General features: G+C 49.5%; 1 long non-coding RNA gene across 1 annotated transcript; it reads right to left on the bottom strand.

The window, feature by feature from the left end:
• Positions 1–4,019: 4,019 nt before the first annotated feature.
• On the bottom strand, positions 4,020–4,463 carry LOC121045891. The gene is made up of 2 exons (XR_005797907.2): positions 4,350–4,463; positions 4,020–4,262 (listed from the first exon to the last, which is right to left on the bottom strand). It is a non-coding gene; the product is annotated as an uncharacterized LOC121045891 (long non-coding RNA).
• Positions 4,464–18,837: the final 14,374 nt, after the last annotated feature.

The following is an 18,837-nucleotide window of genomic DNA, read 5'->3' as shown; positions in this document are numbered from 1 at the left end:
TGGTATTTGCTCTGCTTTCTTGGTTCTTTTTATCTTATTCTTTTTTTTTTTTTTGCGTGGATACTTGCTGCTGACTGGGAATAGCTTCGTGACAGAAAAAAAGAAAAAAAAAGACAACGAGCGGAATAGTGAAAGAGAAAGAAAGAAAGAAAGAGCGAGAGAAAAGACGTGTTGTTGGTTATTACGCCGCACGGGAATATCTTGAATATAGTTTTTTTATCTTTTTTTGTGCGTTTCTCTCGTTACGTCGTTTGAATGAAGGTGTTGAGAGCTGGAGTGTTGCGTGGAGAGGTGCGTAAATAAGTGTCGTCATACATTTCTTTTTTTAAAAAGTAGGCCTTTCTTTTATTTGTTTAGAAAAATAAAATGTTCGGAAACATCGGAATTTCGAAATTACGCGCCCTAACGCTGATGAAGCAGACTGACTGTTCGACGAATGAATAAAAAATGTGCCCTGAATTGTCCTGCAACTGTGTTGCAACGTGAAACGTTTCTGGATTAGCGGAGTTAGTGTCGAGTTAGTGTTGAGTTACAGTTAGAGTTAGAGTTAGTTAGAAATAGTTAGTCAGACTTGGTGGAGCACTGCTAACTCTACTAACACGTGCTTGCGCTTTTTGTGGCTTCGCTCAAAGGGATTGTCCGGTGATTTCCGAAGTAACCAGGTTTTTGCGCTTGTCACGCGGAGAGAGACTAAATCTAGTCATTTATTTAATTAAAAGACGCCCCAATATTCGTTAAATGAATTATGAGCATCAATACGAAACTTCACGCCGAAGTTCGCAAGTATGCAAGGCTCGTCGTGTGTCGTGACGTCACATTAGGCATGGTAATGTCAGAGTCGCGGGCGTTGACTAGTTCCCGGTTTTGATCAGCGTGGTTGATGGTGCGTATACAGAGATCATCGTCGAAGAATTGAGCTTCCCTCAATACCGTAAACCTTGTCTTTCTTAAGACGAAGTTATTTTACTTGAGACAGCAGTCAAGAGCTGAGGTGGCTCTCTTTGCCAGATGTTAGGTCAGAGCTTCCCCTGTTGCCAGCGGAAACGGTGTGGGTTTTGCAGATGCAAGCTGTGCATTTCGGCTCCGTTTAAAATTTAATTACTTGTGCGTCGGAGGATTAAAAATTAGGATATTACGCTGATTATATTCCTAAAAGCGATGAAATAAAGCGATTGTTTTCTGGAGACAAAATAGTTTTGGATAATCCCTTTAATCTAGAAACCTGGCCTAAAAACGTTTCACGTTAAACGATTTGAATCTTTACAAATCAAAATTGTTTTAGGCGTACAAAGGTATGAAGGACTCAGTTCTGGAGTTCAGTTGAAAGATATTTATAGAAAAAACCTGCAGCGCCGTAGCACCGGCATTATAGCAAGTACAGCCAATATATAGGACTTTGTGTTTTCGGAGTTTATTTCTCGTAAACTTCGGAGGGTGTTTTTCGGTGTTTATTTTTGTTGCATTCTCAATTCTTTGAAATTCGTAGTTTATTTTACTGCGTTCATAAAAAAATCCAGGCACCATGACCTGTTTGAGTAGCCTTTTGTCAGTAGTTAGATATTTCAAATTAAACTGAAGTGGTATCTCCTCAGGACCCCTACCCCTGCAGTTTCTTGTGAAGTACATTTGTAAAAGCCGTCTCTTTTGCTTTTTATTTTGTCGTCGTGACTTCGAAATTTTGAGTTTTTTGAATAAATCCGAATTGACGAAATATTTACCGACGAGTGTGTTTTTCGGATTTTTTTCGGATTCACCCGAAAGCACGGACCCTTGCTCATATATGAAAAAACACGAAAAAAAATTGCAATTGGATATTGTCACGGGTGGTGACTAATAAACAAGAAATGAATAGGAAGAAATAAACGTTTAATATGGCGAACTTGGGCCAAAATAAAAGGGTAGAAAAGATAATAACAGAGCGTCGCGGGCGTCGAAGTCGGCGTAGCAGCAGAGTCGAACGCTGGGGCGAAACTGACTCGACAAGGTCGCGGGCGGCCTCTTATCTAGAATGAGTCACTATCTCGAAGATTCGGCGGGGAAGGTTCGAGCGTAGCGCGCTTGGGGCGAGAATGAACACGCTCTTTCTAGAACAACAAAAACGATAGAAGTTATGTTCGCAGCAAGAATAAACGAGAACCTTCTGCAAGTCTGCGCGCGGCATTATCCCCCCCCCCCCCCCCTTTAAAAGCGCATCGTCCCGATGCAGCACAAACCGAAAACAAAGCGAACAGAAATAACGGTAAACAAAAGAGTCATTTGGAACACATAAGGTCCACAGTCCTATCGAGCGTAGTACAGCTTCATGCGCACGACGTGGACGACTTCTGGTCTTGGAGGGCGGCGTGATGAAGTCCGTGTTCCATCGGGCATCACCTGGTAGTTCAGATCCCCGAGTCGACGAAGCACTTTGTAGGGTCCAAAGTAGCGCTTCAGAAGTTTCTCGCTGAGACCACGGCGGCGGATCGGTGTCCAGACCCACACCCTGTCTCCCGGCTGGAAGTGGACGTCCCGGCGACGAAGGTTGTAGCGGCCAGTGTCGATACGTTGTTGGGCTTGAATCCGGAGTCTGGCGAGCTGACGGACTTCTTCTGCCCGTTGGGCAACCACTTGGGCGTCGTCGCTTCCGTCGACGACCGGTTCGTGGGGTAACATTGCGTCCAGCATTGTCGTCACTTTGCGACCATCAACCAGTTGAAAGGGTGTAACCCCGGTGGTTTCTTGGACGGCCGTATTGTAAGCAAAGGTGACGTACGGCAACACCTCGTCCCATGTCTTGTGCTCCACGTCGACGTACATGGAAATCATGTCGGCGATGGTCTTGTTGAGTCTTTCCGTCAGCCCGTTGGTCTGAGGGTGGTACGCCGTGGTGCGACGATGGCTGGTGTGGCTGAGACGAAGGACTTCTTGTGTCAGCTGGGCCATGAACGAGGATCCACGGTCTGAGATCAGGACTTCGGGAGCGCCGTGCCGTAGGACGATGGATTCAATGAAAAACTTCCACAGCAGTTCCGGAAGGAAGGGCTTTTGTTTCGGCGTACCGCGTGAGATAATCTGTGGCAACGATGATCCAGCGATTTCCCGATGTCGACGGTGGAAAAGGGCCAAGTAGATCCATTCCGATCTGTTGGAAGGGTGCCGTTGGCGGAGGAGTTGACTGCAGGAGTCCGGCCGGCCTCGTTGGAGGTTTCTTTCGTCGCTGGCATTCATGGCATGATCGTGTGTATATAGGTGGACCGTTTTGGGGAGCTTGGGCCAGTGATACTTTTCACGAATACGGGCCAGTGTCCGGCTGTAACCGAGGTGTCCGGACGTCGGGTCGTCGTGGCCGGCTTGGAAGATCTCCTCTCGAAGGTCGGTCGGGATTACCAGCAGCCACGTCGAGTTGTTGTTGCCGAAGTTCTCTTTGTAGAGAACTCCTTGTCTAATGGCGAAGGTCGGCAGGGCTCGTGAAAAAAAGTGAAAGCCGTTTACAACTTCCTGTAACGCCGAATTGGAGCGCAGCTCTTGAGGAGGAGGAGTGGAGGGTATATTCCTCCTCCTCCCTCGTGATCATGCCTGCTAGTCCTCCTCCCCTCCTGCTCCCCCTCCCTCTCCTTTACCACCTTCTCGTCCCTAAGCTCCTCCCCTCCCCTCGCCTCCGCCTCCTCGTCTCTCCTCCCCCCGTCCTCCACCTTCGTACTGCTTTCCTCCTTGCCGCTCAAGCCGGAAAGGGTCGCGTAAGAGCTGTGCTCTGAAATATAGAGTCAGGACAAATAATTTGGAGGGTTGAAATTTTATTGATTGGGGAAAAACCGTGGTGTATATTGGAAACTGCGTTGCATATCCGGCCAAGGTTTACGCTAATAACGTACAAAGCCAACGTACGCAATTGTTATACCAATGTACCTTAAAGTTTGCTCCGCGAGTTTCCAATTTACGTCCTGGATGAAAACCCCATTATTAATTTAACTAAACCGCCATGATCAGCCGCCGTGGCATGATGTTCAGCAGCCTCTCCAGTGTAGCAGCCAACCAGGACATGAAAAAAAAAAAGCATGTAGTTAAGCAGTGGGCAAATCTTCCCAGGGTTTATGCTTGACATCCACGCTTAGACAGTTGGAAGTTAAAATGCTGCCTACCTTTTTTTGTCTGCTGTGCGTAAGCAGCAAAACTTTTCAGTTCTAAGCTTACAAGGGTTTCAAGGTGACGTGATCACCAGACTAAAAGTGTGATGGACACTGGAAGATGGGCACTCGGCCGAGTATAATATAAAAAAGAAAACACTTATAATAAGTGAAACGAGCGTAAAAAAAGACACTTTAGAGAAGCTACAGGCAGGCACACCATCTTAATCTTGATAAGGGACTTACCCCAAACATGGTGTTGTGATTTGTTTAGATCTGACGCAAGATGAACTTCAATACTTGATGATGAAACAGGGTCATGAAAGTCGTCACATGCTTGGAACACACCTATAATAAATGTAGGGAAGCCGGTCTGAATTGTGTTAATGACGTTTACAATGTTTTCGTCGAACGTCTTAACAATGCTGTCGGCCATGTTAAATTCGAATGAAAAATATTCAAGCTCTGGATACTTAGAGTGTGTAGTTCCAGTAGCAAAGGAAGGAAGAGGCCCCGAGCTATGACATTCCCTAAGTTCCAAATGTGCTCCAAGCAAGGGGGGGGGGGGGGGGGGGGGGGGGGGGGGCGAGAGGGAACGGAGGGGAGGGTATGCCCCTCCTCCTCATCCGTACTCTCTCGTCGTCCCCTTCTCCTCCTCCTGTGCTCCTCCTCCTCTTTTGAGGTATCTCAATTTTGCGATATACTGCACTGAACTATGTAATATATTGTGGTATTTTTGCTCACCGCTTGTACGGAGAAAGGGAATATACTTGTCAGATCTGGAAGCTCCAATGTGATTTACGATTGATGAGACCACTTGCTTGCACAACACGTATATGGCATCTCCTCTCCTCCTCCTCCTCAACCTCACCGTCCTCCTCGTCCTGTCTTGGACGACTTGCACGCTCCAACTGATAACGAAGCTGGTAGATGCTCCTCCGAGTGGCCCGCCTAACACCTCTCAAGGTACGCAAGACCGTCGGAGGGAACAATTTCCCAGCTTTCGTTCTTCTCCTCCTCCTTTCTTCCTAGCGTGCAGTGCATATCGTCGCCAAAGTTCGGCGTCCAAAATCCCCACAATATATACAAATATAGAGCAAGCTCCTCCTATACTGGTGCTTTAAATAGCACTCTTATCCCAGTCCTTGATTGTTATGAAGGAAGCCTTGTGATCTGAGAAGTGGCAGGATATGTGTTCCAGGTGATGGACCAAAGGCTGATTTTGAAAGACGAGGTCTATGCACGTGTTTCGAGAGGTCGTCACAGCGGTGTGAGCTGTTACGAGGGAGAGAAATGGGAGGTTTTCCTGCATAAGTGGTATGAAGTTCTTATCCTTCTTTAAGTCTGCATTAAAGTCCCCGACTACTAACATGGGTGTGGACCCACGTGTGCTTAACGCAAGTCGCAGAAAATGCACGATATCTTTGGTGAGTGCTGTAGGCGAGATATACAGAGCCACCACTACCAAGCCGTTGTCGAACTTGGCGCCACAAAGTTCTCCAACTTCGTCTGACGTTCCAAATATCTCGATGGGTACGGCAGACAGACCCTTACGCACGTAGATGGCCACCCCTGCCGCTCTGTTGTGCTCTCTACTGACGCCGCAGCAGTACTGGTAGTCCATGATTTCTACCGCCTGTTTTGGATCCATCCACGTTTCCGAGAGGCAAAGTACAGATGCATGGCGTAGGACGGGGTCGTGGTGCACGTCCTTGGAATGCGCCGGCAGAGAGCGAACATTAAGTGCGGCGACCGAGAACAAGTGCGGTTGCTTAATCATTGCGTAGCACTTAGCAGTGACAGTTTGGAGTTTGTGTGACTGCAGTCGACGAAACTCATCAAGTAGTACCCTGTCGGGATTGGGCTTGCCGTGGTAGAACGTAAAGTCATTGTCCACATTGGTGAGGTAGAGCCCGTTGATGTCTGTAGCACGACTCAGTGCCACGTATACCAATTTCTGTGGATGACTTTTGGCATACGAGTACACCACGTTTTCATACGTGCCTCCCTGTGATTTGTGAATGGTGATAGCACTTGCTTGCACAACGGGTAGCTGGCATCTCCTCAGGGATATCCTTGACTTCTTATCAATGACGCAAGTGACTGTGCGTCTTTCGATAGGTGTCCAATTTTGCTGAATATTTCTGTCGAGTGCCCGTAAGTGCCGGGATTTTGCGGCCGCCTCGGTTCCAATCGCAATTTTGGAACCAAGCTCACTGAAATGCAGCCAGATCCGTTCCGGCTCTCGGAGCGTATCGTATTGTATGTACTGCAGTATTCCAACAGAGCCATTGACCAGACCATCGGAGACATCGACATTGAGTGTGAGCATATATGGTTTTCCAATGCATAGCATTATATTAGCTGGCAGGTTTCCGAGTTCGGCCTTGGGCAGCGTTTCGGCCTTGCGCATTGCCTCTGTCTTCTCCTGCATAAACCTGAATCCAACGATTGTGTCCCGTGCCGGACATGCCACACAATTATCTTCGGTTGCAATGGCCGTGTTCGTATTGTAGTAGTCCGATTCCTTGTTGGAGTAGTACAAGCGGATGCCACCGGGACAACACGTTTCTGCTTGTTGTTGCGTGACGAACCGACTCTGGATCAATGCGATTTCTTCGGAATCCAATTCTGCACCGTCTCCAATTTTGGTAAGTATGGTGGAAAACCTGAGATCGCTTTGCCTTACGACCTTCGTGAGGACAAAGTATGACAAATGGTGCCATGCGATTTCCGTGTTAAACACACTGTTCGTCTTGACGCGCTTGAAAACCTCGGCGGCACGAACGGGGGGAAGCTGGCGCAGGTCTCCGCAGAGGATGATGTCTAACCCGCCGAAAGGCTCTAGATATTTGCAAGTGATGATGCGGAGTCGCGTGTCCACTTTCTGAAGGATGTCGGCGGACATCATGCTAACCTCATCGATAATCACGCACCTGACGTTCCTGAACGCATAGCGGAACGTGTTCAACTCGTTGTCCCGGAGTCCGCCATCCCTATTGATGGTAAGTCTGAACGCTGCATGTACAGTTATTCCACCAAGCGCGACCGCCGCTTTTCCAGTTGTAGCACAGGCAACATAGGCGTTTACATTATCTGAACCAGCAGGGTTGCAATATCTGTTGTAGACGTCCATGATGAGACGCAGTACAAATGTCTTCCCACATCCAGCCACTCCCGTGAAGAAGATTTGTAGTGGCGGAGAGTCCGGTATAGTGAGTCTATGCACGACTTCTCGGACGATCTCGTACTGCTCCTCATTCGTCTTTCGCATTGTGTCCAGGTATTGATCTCTGCTCATGACGTCTTGGCGCGTGCACACGGCGGGGCACTGCTTAAACGGGGCATTGGATTGGACCATACCGATGTCTAGGAGATCGGAGTCGTCGTTTTCCATGGCCATCGGGTGCAGTCTCACATCTGGGAGCTCAGAAGTGGCACAATGTTCCCCGTCATTTGACTGGAGCATGGAATTACAAACGGCACGAATTTGCTCAATGTCTACGTCACTGTGGTACCGTGCCTTGTTCTCTAGAATGACGTCGATGTTTTGCTCATACAGACGCTCGAAACAGTTTTGGTCTAAGATGTCAACTTCTTTGCGGAATGGATAGAAAAGCAGGACATGTTCTCGCTTGAAGTTGACTGAATCGTCTACGGAGTAACCGCGGTAGCGAAGTATCCGTCGCTGATTCCTCTTTTTGTAGGTATATATGTTGTACTCGGTAGCGAACTCTGCTAGAGTAACAGGTTCCAATTCGGGAATGCGGTCTTCGTAGCGCTCGATCATCGTCCGTTTCCATACATCAGTGCTTGATTCTACTAAGCCTTCCTGCGCCATCTGAGCGTTAGACTTCCGAATGCGCGTCCTTTCCTCGGGCCATGCAGAGTTCACGAAGACAACTTTGCGACTCGCCTCCGACATATCCTGGTTGAGCAAACACCATGCGGCCTCCTGTGCGGACAGTTCAATGGCATTCAACATTTTCACACCTAGATGTCTCAGTGCCTGAGAATAGGCCATATCCCCCTTCTCCTTGACAATTTCTTGCACTGCTCGATTGAGGTTCGACATACCTCGGTTGGCCTTGTTTACATATTCCACCACGTAGGCAGCACACGCGTACGTGTCGAGGACGATCTGAAGATCCATGTTAGAATCGAGAATTGATGCAACCCATGGGTTAAAGTAATTCACCCACTTTTGCTGCACAGTACGGGGTAGCATGATGGTGGCACGAGGAGTGCCTGCTCGGAGAACAGAAATGTACTCCGCCTTGTCCGCGACACCGTGATGTTCCCAAAATTGCTCTATGGAGTCATAATTTGTCGTTTCCAGGGCCTGATGCATGGCCTCGTACTTGTTTAGGAGGCTCTCGATTTTCTTCTTCTGCGCTTCATTGTCCACAGTGGGGAAAGGCACTACGACCATACATTCATCGATGGGCATAAAAGGCGCGTTAAAGCGGCATCTGGTGGTGTTGTGCTTGTAGCAGGTATGCGTGTGTTGGTGCACCTGAGTCCGCTCCCGCTTCAAGCATCCGTTGTCGATGGAAAGCAGAACGTTGGCTATTTCAAGAGTCTGGGGCATGAGCATCGAGAGCTCCTCGTTGGGCGCGTTATGAAGCCAAAGGAGAATGTGCGCGTGTGCCGACCCGCGGTGCTGAAATTCGATCCGCTTAAAGTAGTCGACGACTATGTACGGCCTAAAAGGCGATACACGGGTGTTGCGGAGAATGTTGAGAATGACACGCACCAATCGGTCGAAATATATGGCACAGACCACGGGATCGTCATTTACTAGCTGTGCTCGATAAATGCTGTTCATTTTGCTCCAGTGGTACTTCGATCTCGCCGGGCTTCAACCGAAGGCGTTGAAGCAACTGCAAAAGGTCGGGCCAGTGCATTTCCGAGGCAGAAAGAGTGAGGAACGCGGTCGGCTTACCCAACTGCCGTATCATAGCAAAGAGGTCTTTCTTGCGTTTTGTCCAGTACTGCACGGTGTTGGGAATACCATGCATGAAAGCCATGTCGTGCTCGACCGCTTGCTGCACAAAATCCTTGTCGAGCAACTATTGCTTCGTTAGTGTTTCCAGTGCCTTTATGTTACGGAAGGCCACACACATGTCACCGGCTACTCGGTGCCTAAACACTTTCATGGCCATGTACAGTACGTGCTGCGGGGTGGCCCCTCGACGGTCTGATCTGCGGATCTCACTCATGGCGTGTGTGAAGACTGTCGGTTTTGCGCTGGCATCTACTCGGCGCGGCTCACCGAGATAGATCTGTGGGAACGAAAGCTCCTCTGAGTGTTGGTCATAAAGTATGCTCACGAGCCTTTTTCCCTCACCTGGCGCAATCGCTAGAAACTTGTCTTAGTCCCATACGAGAGTGTGCTGAGCCAGAGTCATGGCTGTAGCCACTTGGATCGGATCGTTGAGGTCTGAGCATTGCGGGAGCAACTCGATCTCGTCGTGTTCGTCCACTTCTACGATATCCCCCAAACGGGCAAAATCGCACTTTATATTATAATGCTTGTACAGCGTGCTATCACACAGCAGCTTAAGCCACGGCAGCAGATCACATTTTTTTACTGCCCCTGCCAGGTAGGTCGTCTTCGCAAGCATGCGCCGCTTCAAATGTACATTGAGGGCTCGGTCTTGTTCGATGGCACGAGGCAACATTGTCACCATGTCGTCCCCATCAACACAGACGTTCACTACTGGTCCCTTAATGCCGTGTTGACCTGCACCGTGCATCAGCCGTCGCAGTTGCATGAAAGGAATTCGTGGAGATATGAGTCTCTCACTCACCGCGTTCAATTGTGAAAGGTGGGCTGGCTTCGGGGGATATACATAACCGTTACTTGAGGAAAGATGAGGAATATGACCCTTGTGCACTGATTGTATGCAGGTCGAGCACAGTTTGAATTGGGTTAGGTCCGAGTTTGGAAATGATTGCTCTAGGGTCTCGTGACATCTGTCCGGTAGCGGTTGCAAGTCGTTTTGGAACCAGAGCCGGTCACAGACTGAACATACGCTCCCAAACGGGTTGTCTCTAAACAGCCGTTGGAAAATTTTTGTTGCACCGTCAGGCTTAGCGATCCTTGCCTTTTGCTTGGCTTCCGCTTCGGCGGCGCTCACTCCTGGCTGCTCTCGGCGGCGGCGATGAGCCTCTTACTCGGCGTCGCGCACTTCCGGGTCCTCTCAATAGCGGCTTCTGGCTTCCGCTTCGGCGGCGCTCACTCCTGGCTGCTCTCGGCGGCGGCGATGAGCCTCAGCCTCGGCGTCGCGCACTTCCGGGTCCTCTCGACGGCGGCGCTTAGATTGAGCTTCAGCAGCGCTCACTTCTGGCTGCTCTCGGCGGCGGCGATGAGCCTCTGCCTCGGCGTCGCGCACTTCCGGGTCCTCTCGACGGCGGCGCTTAGATTCAGCTTCAGCAGCGCTTACTTCTGGGTGCTCTCGGCGACGGCGATGAGCTTCTGCTTCGGCGTCGCGCACTTCCGGGTCCTCTCGATAGCGGCTTCTGGCTTCCGCTTCGGCGGCGCTCACTCCTGGCTGCTCTCGACGGCGGCGATGAGCTTCTGCTTCGGCGTCGCGCACTTCCGGGTCCTCTCGATAGCGGCTTCTGGCTTCCGCTTCGGCGGCGCTCACTCCTGGCTGCTCTCGACGAGGGCGATGAGCTTCTGCTTCGGCGTCGCGCACTTCAGGGTCCTCTCGACGGCGGCGCTTAGATTGAGCTTCAGCAGCGCTCACCTCTGGCTGCTCTCGGCGGCGGCGATGAGCCTCTGCCTCGCGGCGTCGCGCACCTCCGGGTGGTCTCGACGGTGGCGCTTAGATTCAGCTTCAGCAGCGCTTACTTCTGGCTGCTCTCGGCGGCGGCGATGAGCCTCTGCCTCGGCGTCGCGCACTTCCGGGTCTTGTCGACGGCGCCGTTTAGCTTCAGCTTCGGCGGCACGCACTGCAGGATCTTGGCGCCGGCGGCGCTGAGCCTCTGCTCGGGCAGTGCGTTTAGCAGCAGCTGCTTCATCTGATGCCTGATTCACATGGTGCGAATTTGCCTGCGATTTCGTAATTGCGACGCCGTTCTTGCGGCACAACGCAGTTGCGGTGCGAATTCGACTAATTCGCAACTCCGTATTTTGCCAAACTTTCCTTGCGAACGGCCGCTCTTGCGAAGGGGACGGACAGCCAATCAAACGCGGCTCGTGAAAGACGTCACGGTGGTCATAGCAACGTGGGAAGCAAAAATACGAAGAATGCGTCACCTACGTCGTCGTCTTCAAAATTCGCTGCGGGGGTGGGGCGGCGGATGTGCTTCTTCCATGTGAATATTTTTCGCCGGGGGATGTAAGCTTCAGCTCGGCATTAAAACGAACTGGCGTTTGCGTACCACGCGAGGGTTGGGATTGCTTCCTTTGTAAAATTGCAGGCGATAACAATTGACGCTTCTGTGCGATCACTCTGCGTAAGGGATTCGTGGCGTAGTAGAAAGATCCTTTCTTCAAATCTGTTTGCAGATGACGCGAAGGTCTGTCTAGAAACCGAGAAACGCTGAACAGCAGCTCGTTATTAAAGCCACTTGATAAAAATCGAGCTTCACATTTTTACGTATAGTGACAACAACTATTGATATGTAAACGCGTGCTACGCGAGCGACACGCGTGTAAAATGGCTTTAATTACAAGGTGCCGATCAGCGATTCTCGGTTTCTGGACAGACCTTCGTGTCAGATCCCCAAACAGATTTCAAGAAAGGGTCTTTCTACTATTCAGTGAGTCCCCTACGCAAATGTCACACGTGCCACGCGTGACATTTGTCATAGAAATCCTGCGACAATTTGGTTTCGTGCATAGTTTGCGATTATTTCACCAATATGATTGTTTTGGCTTTTTTTTGCATCTGAAAACCTGATTTGTTTTTATTTATGCCGTTTCCTTTATCTTCAGTGTTTTTGTCATGTTCGCAATCGATAATATTGTTTTGAATTAAAAAAAAAGCTAAACATTTACGTTAGCTTGTTTATGCTGACCTACACTGAGGAAGTACAGAATGTGTTTTGCACGTCCAGCGTGTCGTTCATTTCATGAAAGTCGGCCGATAAAACGCATTCTATGTTAAGTAAAGACCCGATTGGGCAGCGTAGGTCCAATGAAAACAGTAAAATAGCACCTCACCCTGTGGGGAATCAGCCGGTACTCTGTCGACCTATTTTGGGCTATACCTGCCTCAAAAAGTTTCCGCCATGTCCGTAAAAGAGGCAAAGACCACAACCCATTTCCTACAAAAAAAATTGACTGATTTGCAGGCAACAGGTCCGGGGTGGAAATGAACGAGAGAGATGACATGAGGCAGGGGTGATCCAGGAATAATTTTTTTATTGCTGGCTTTAAATGTTGAAAGATAACAACTAACAAAAGACAAAAAAGATGCAATTACAAAAGAAAAAAAAATCAAGTACAGGCTCACCTTTTTGGCAGACATCAAATATGAATAAAGAGGAACATAACAGGTTGCTGAGTCATGGGGTGCACCGGCGCCAAAAGTCAAATATTTGAATTGTGCGCCGGTGTTGCAAGGCCGCCCGCTCATCTACGCACGCCGCCGACGATCCGAGTACCCCTTGTCAATGGCCAGACGAAATTGACCCCTACGTGACCCGGAAGCTACAACGCAAGGCACGACGAGAAGAAAACTCATTGTGCCTTCTGTTATAGTTTCGTCTTAACCACATAACCCCCTACAGCCCACCCCACACTGCAAAGAGGGCAGTATCTACGCTTCTTCGGCGTGTAGAAACACACTCCCTCTCAACACTACACTACCTCCAGCACGTTGCAGATCTACCTGAACCACCTAAATTGCACATACTTCGGAGACCACTCAAATAACTCTCACACACCAAGTTTAAGGAAAGCTGAAGCGGTTTTGTATTTGAGGAAACACACCTAAATCGTCTTCATTTCACCTCCAGGATCTTGAATATAGAAATTATTTATTTTATAATTTGGTGCATGGAGGTTGCAGAAAATCATTTTCAAAGTACCGCCGAAGGCCCTCCTTCCAGGAGCGTGTCGCCACAAAAGGAGTTTTCGGAATCTTCCTTTTAGCAGCGTCCACCAAAGCTATGCACGCGTACTCTTGCTATTTTTTTTAAGAAGGGCAGAAAAAGATGTTAACACTTGTGCCAGTACGTGGGAATACACCTGGCAAGCTAGGGATTGCATGCGCGGCCCTCAAGCGACACGAGCTTTGCGGCCGAAAGGCCCTTTTATGAAGCCACGACGGGTCGGGTGTTTCTCGTGTTTTCTCGAGTTTAGTTACATCTTCGGGGAAAACGAACGCGATATTCATATCCACGAGATAAAACTACGCTAGAATCAAGCTCTATCTCATCTTTTTTAAAGAAGTGTTCCGGCTTCCCTTTAAGGACTGCTTCTCAGTTCAGGATCTTGCAGAACGTGCACTGAGAACACTCGTCCCACTTATCCAACCAAGGATCTGAGAGGACTGTGTCACTCCTCCACGGGCGGTAGAGTATAAATTACGTCCACTCCTAGTTAAGCACATTAAGAGCGTACATGAACAGGGAGAGTCCCTAATTTCATCCCCCTCCAGTAGCACCGGTCTTGGTACAATACAGATGTTTCACTTTCTCTGTTCAAAGTCCTAGTGGGCCTCACACGGAAGCCGTCTCTCACCAGAGTGCCCTTTCAAAAGTAGCTAACTAGCAGCGGCAGAATATTGTTTTAATGGTGGCCTCTGCTCCCTGTTCCACCGGAAATAGGTCAGACGATCCTCACACACAAAAACTTGAAAACTTCGTGATTTGTCACCATACCGCTGACAGTATACTTAGGATTTCAATCCAGCGCGGTTCCTTTGCCATGACATTGCAGCTTCCTTTACAAAGTACCTGCAGTACAGGTCTCTCACTGCGGTGGCCACTGTGTTTCATTTTCGGGCAGATTGGTCGACGTGCCGCGATCTCAGCCTCGGTAGGTAGAGGAACGCGTTTGTCTGTTGAGAGACCTCCTTGCGCCACTGGCCATCAACGATGTTGCTGAAGTGGTCGGCTTCAATCAGCATTGGCATTTAGCATGGGCAACTTGTCGTCTTGTAGGTAGTTGTGCAGTACACAAGCTGCGCGGACGACTCCAGTGGCGTGGTCTGGGAGGAGGTCGATTGGCCTGCGGAAGATGCAAAATCTAGTATCCAAAATTTCGAATGCGTTCTAGACGCCCCTTCTTGAAATGGGACAAAGACAACACTGCGATTTTTGTTATTATAATGCAAGTAAAACAATTCTAAAGGTTACCTCGCCCTACAAAGTCGATAGTTGAATATTTTTAGATAATCGCTGAGGTATCAACCAGGACAGGGCCTCAGAAAGTCCGACCTCAGTTGAAATGCCTCGTCTCCAACGAAGACGGACGCGGCGATAACATGGGAAGATGGCAGCAGATTTGGTGGTGGACAATTCAAGGCAGCTTGACTGAGGCACTGTCCTATCCTTGACGCCTTGAAGACGCCACCATCACTTTGGTGGCCATATGCTCCAGCGTCTGTGGCCATAAACCTCAACTTGCTGTCCACTACGGCCATCAGCACTATAGAGTAGGTTACCCTGAAAAGCCGAATGTTACCTCACTTCATGCGCTCTTGCAAAACATGATATGTGTTAAAGTAAATTTGTAGACCCATATACAGCACCTCGTAGTTATAGTACAGGCTTCCAGAATCGGCAAGGGCTTCGATATGTCCGTGTTTTCCGTCAACGCTCCCCACACAATGAGGAAAATTCCGCCCTGTCTCAAAGCCCTTGGCAATTTCCCTTAGTCTGTGATTCTTGATGGGAGCTAGAAGTACAGCACAACGTTCACACATGGTTTTACGTTGTTATTTAAAAGCCGTTCATGTAATCTTATTTTGCCTATAGTAATACTGGTAATAAATGCATTCTCAAATATGTGAAATACTTGTTGACGCTTAACAATTGCGAATACTTTTGTAACTGAATCTGAAAAGCTGTGTGTCTGTTTTTTTTTTCTCCCTCGCTCCGTTTTTTCTACGTTCAGCTTAAACTTTCAGAAGCATGTTTAGCCAACTAGCCCAGCTCCAGGCGCTCACCACTTACTTTTGTAAGCTATCATATTATGCCCAAGTCAGGCCGGTGTTAGACTGCTTATACAAAAGACAAAAAAACAGTCTGCAGACATCGATCGAACACGACTCACTGACGCATCCGTGTTTCATAAGCCGCGTGCCAGGCTGCTCCTTTCATTGGTTGCCGTGCGACATACAAAGCAGGGATGCTGCGGTGCCTCGAATTACTATTTGTCTGCAAACTGTATTCGTAGGATGCGTAATGTGTGACCCCGTCTTTTGAAGGTGGCGCAGTAATAGCATTGGGGCCCTCAACATCCTCAGGTCTGCAGCGCTCTCTTCCCCAAGTTCGTCCCTATAATCATAGATCAATGGCTCTCTGTTGTGTAAACTTTTTGAGAAACCATTTTTGACAGTACAGCTTTCAACAGGATTCATTTAGATATTTCGGCTGCGAATAGTTAGGAGCAGCTACAAAGGACGAGTTTGCTGCAGTGATTTGTACACCCGACTCCCATAATTATCTCGAAGTGGGGTGTGACACCCCCCCCCCCCCCCCCAGAATGTCTTAAGCAATGTATATAAACGTAAAGCCAGCCCCTTCCAACACCCCCCTATTTATCTCCAGGTTGGCGGCGACACCCCCCAGAATTTCTTGACCAATGCATCTAGACCTAAGGCCACCCCCTCCCAACAGCACCCCCCCCCCCCCCCCCTCGAATAATTGCAACAGCCCCTGATTTCGAATTCTGGATGATTCCGTGGTTTGGTAGTGTGTAGAAAGAGTACACCGGGGCATTGGGGGGGGGGGGGGGGGGGGGGACGGGACTTGAATTCATCAATTTCGCAACACCACCACAGCGAGTCTTGTTGTTCGTAATGATCTACATCTTTAAAGGCGGTATTTAGTGGACGCCGTATTGGCGCGCATTGTTCGCAGCTAGAGCTCAAAAAGAACTGCTACGTACTGCTGGCAAAGATAAACAATCTTGACGGTGTGAAATATACGTTGCAGAAGCGTTGTGCAAATTCACTAACAGCACGTGCTCTCAACAGCAACCGGCGCAAGCTATGGCCCCCAGTGAATACCACACGACTGGAATACCACCTCCATTTTCAAGTGTTTTTTTCATTACGAGACGCCAGCGACTCTTTCACAGCATGCATGCGACAATAAGGATATGGTTGGTTTTGGATGAGGCGCGTTTTTATTGGCTGTCTTTTCGTACCGTCGCAGCGGCGCTGGTGACGTCTCGAAAGATGTTTGGCAATTGACGCAGCTCCGATTATTTCATAATCGCATTGAACCTGCCTGTTTGCCGCAACAGCGCCGTCGCAACTGCGAAATCGCAACTAAAATCGCTCCATGTGAAACCGTCCTCTTTTCCACAAGTTACCAAAAACGAAATCGGATTTTTTTGCTTACCTTCATGTGTTTTGGGCGAAGCACCTTTCATATATGCGGACATCTCTCATGCACGATGGATGCCCCTGTTGACACTCCAACCTTGAATTGCAGTGCGAGATCCTGCATTGACGTTGCCGATGACAGGTACCTGAGTAAAAACAAAACATTGCTGTGTACATTAATGTCTGGAAGCCGAGAAACTAGTAATGAATTCGCCATATAAACTAGTTGAATTTCACCTCGTATTCACTCCGAACAGTGCAGTTTAAAGAGAATAGCATTTTACCTCAAAGTGATAGCAAGCCGCACCCGCGACGAAATGGGCTCTCTGACGACATATTGCTTCGTAAGCTTTGTTTCCAGGCAAGCGTGTAGTCTTTCAAAGGCGTTCGGCATTATCCGGTAATATCTTCGAAACTGCTCCGGGTCCCTGTGCAGCATAAAGAGGGTCTGCAGAGAAAAAGTATTCCAGAAACCTGCTCGCAGAAAAGCACAAGTCGACTTACCGATGAGTAAAACTCCGATCCTTTGGCTCTGTTTTGCCAGCACGGCCTGACCCACCATCACCACGGGCTTCCGTCTAGGAGCAGCAGTTTTTTTTCGCAGAAGTAGGTATTCCTTTTTACAGAGCAGTCTGAACTCGTCGGTCATCTAGAGTAGCGGCCATCATGCTCTATGAAAGTCAAGACGCGCTGCTACTTGCCCTCTTTCAATATGGAACATCGTCCACGTGACGAAGCCACCGGGACAACTGTTCGCCTTGCGCGACATGCCAAGCAACGCAACAACTAGCTTGCTCAAGCAGTTATGAGCTGTGGCTCTCCCGGTGTCCTTGTCGCATTCGTCGTACTCGTTGTTTTCGTCGTTTTCGTTTATGCGAATGCAGTCGATGCAAACATCTGAATCAGCCCTAAATATAAGTATACCGCGTACTTTTTACAAGCAGCTAATAAATAAATCTGAAAATTTTATAGTTTTGTTAAATATCGAAATTAGTATCGTCAAACGAATTCAAGGGTTCCAACCATGTGCTTCGCAAGTGCGGAAAATCGCATATGTTCTCAATCAATGTGAAAGGCAACGCGAAATTTCGCATGTGCGGTTCATCGCTTCACCGATTTCGCAGAAGAAAATCGCACCATGTGAATCAGGCTTGACTCGCTCATTTTGTGAAAAAAGAACTGCCTGATTACGTCTCGTCGTCGTCGTCTTTGTGATATCACTCATGCTGGATCACGGCGCCGGCGGTGCTGACCCTCTGCTCGTGCAGCACGTTTAGCAGCAGCTGCTAAAGCCCCTCCATCCTGACAAAAGTGGCTGCATTGATTGTTGTGGAAATGCTCGAGACACGTGCCGTGCACCAATTCTGGGAAGAACATGGCCAGTGTAACATGGCATCAGAAATCTAGTTTGAATGTGCACTGTGCCGCCATGATCTTTCCAAAGTCTGCACGTTGCACGTGCCTTGTGCATCGACGCACCGTGCGCTACTTTTAAGAAATGAACGCACTTTAGCAGCTTTTAGCTTCTCTTTGTTCTATTATTTTTCTGCTGCAGGGTTTTTCAACCGTGCAGCAGGAAAGCCGAAGCCGGCCGAGGGATAAGAGATAAGAGTCTTTTAAAATAATTTTTCGGAGAAATGAAAATTCGGATTTGTCCACCCTGCTCATCCTCCCTGCTCCCCTGCGTTCTCCTCTTCCCCTCGCGGGGGCCACGTTATCTCGGGGGGGGGGGGGGGGGGGAGGGGAGGGGGTAGTCACGTGACCCTCCCGAGGCCACGTGACCCCCCGCTGAAGTCAGGTGACCCCCTCCCCCCGAGGTCAAGTGGACCCCCTCCCGAACCATACTAGACAATGAGGGGAGGAGGAGGAGGGGGAGGAGGAGGAGGGCGGAGGTCCGGGAGGTCACGTGACCTCGAGGGGACGGGATCACATGACCTTGGGCGGGCCGTCACGTGACTTCGGCGGGGGGAGGGGAGTCACCCCCCGGGGTCACGTGACCTTGGCGGGGGGAGGGGGGAGGAGGAGGAGCGGAGGGGGAGGAGGAGGAGGGGCGACGCCGACGCCGCAGAGGCTGGAAACACGTCATGTGACCCCCTCCCGCCGAGGTCACGTGACCCACCCGGACCATACTACACAATGAGGGGAGGAGGAGAAGGAGGGGGAGGAAGAGGAGGAGGAGGGGAGGAGGAGGGGGAGGAGGAGGAGGGGGAGGGGCGCGG

Source organism: Ixodes scapularis, unplaced genomic scaffold (genome assembly GCF_016920785.2).
Source record: "Ixodes scapularis isolate PalLabHiFi unplaced genomic scaffold, ASM1692078v2 PGA_scaffold11__112_contigs__length_91849675, whole genome shotgun sequence".
Classification (NCBI taxonomy): Eukaryota; Metazoa; Arthropoda; class Arachnida; order Ixodida; family Ixodidae; genus Ixodes; species Ixodes scapularis.
This window is presented reverse-complemented; position numbering and strand designations above follow the sequence as displayed.